The sequence below is a fragment of the Amblyraja radiata genome, chromosome 21 (assembly GCF_010909765.2).
Source record: "Amblyraja radiata isolate CabotCenter1 chromosome 21, sAmbRad1.1.pri, whole genome shotgun sequence".
Taxonomy (NCBI): domain Eukaryota; kingdom Metazoa; phylum Chordata; class Chondrichthyes; order Rajiformes; family Rajidae; genus Amblyraja; species Amblyraja radiata.
The window spans coordinates 36,649,728-36,650,766 of NC_045976.1; the positions used below are offsets into that span (position 1 = coordinate 36,649,728).

Consider the following 1,039-nt stretch of genomic DNA (forward strand, 5'->3'; position numbering starts at 1 on the left):
GTTGCAGGTAAATGGCCTGTCATTACCGCTTTGCAAGGTTTGGGGTTTGCTGTTGGGGGTCCTGTAAAATTGCAGCTTTCGGAGGATTGGGGAACGGAGAGAAGGTTGCCTTCCGTGATGGCCAGGGGAATCGACGGAGGAATCGCAGGTCTTCATAGACGGCTTCTCCCAGAGGGAGTAATGGCCGCCACCGCACTGCCCCGGACCCTCACCCGCGCCCAAAGATCAAAGAGCGGAGCCCGCGTCCGCGCGGCAATAACGGCCGCCGCCATGTTCGAGAAATTAAAGGACACCATATGTCTGGAAGAGATTTTTTTAAAGTGACAGAGTCGGGAAACTACGAAGGAGATGGGAAAGAAGCAGAAAAACAAGAGCGAGGACAATGCCAAAGATGACAGTTTGGCCGATGTAAGAACGGCAACCACGTTTTTGTGAACTTATTTATTTCAGAAATAACTCTTTGGTTTACAGGTCCTCACAAACACGACTGACCACAACGGCGGTCAGCTACACAACTGTGGCGCGAAAGCAAAACCACGCGAAACAGCAGCCCCTCCCGAGTCACGTGACCGCACGTTCGATACCTGCGTGCGCCAGCAGGTGCCGCTACAACAGTGACATTGATGCTTTAGCAGCAGAGATTGAGGGAGCTGGAGCATCTAAACCCAAGGCTGGAGGCAAAATGAAGTAAAAATTAAGAAGCAAATTGCCATCGCCTCTATCGCTCTTACTGCCACATCATGTCCCTCCCATGGGACCACAACTGCTAGTCACACCAGGGTCATACAGCAGACATTACACATACAAAACATAGAATTCAGAGCACAGGAGTTATTTCAAAGGACTGCTCCAAGCAGCCCTACTTGCTGCCCCACTGCTCAGTATTATTTTCCTTTCTAATTCACTTTAAAACTTGCTTTTGCACCGATTTATTACATCTGATTATACTAACTTTACACACAGTACATCGCACATTTGCATCTCACTGTACAAAAATAAATCTCCTCACTCCCCTATTGGTTGAGTTAATTACTGTAAA

At 48.4% G+C, this 1,039-nt stretch overlaps 1 long non-coding RNA gene across 1 annotated transcript; it reads left to right on the forward strand.

Moving 5' to 3' along the window:
* The first annotated feature begins 296 nt into the window (after nucleotides 1-296).
* Nucleotides 297-678, forward strand: LOC116984945. The gene is made up of 2 exons (XR_004415184.1): nucleotides 297-397; nucleotides 616-678. It is a non-coding gene; the product is annotated as an uncharacterized LOC116984945 (long non-coding RNA).
* Nucleotides 679-1,039: the final 361 nt, after the last annotated feature.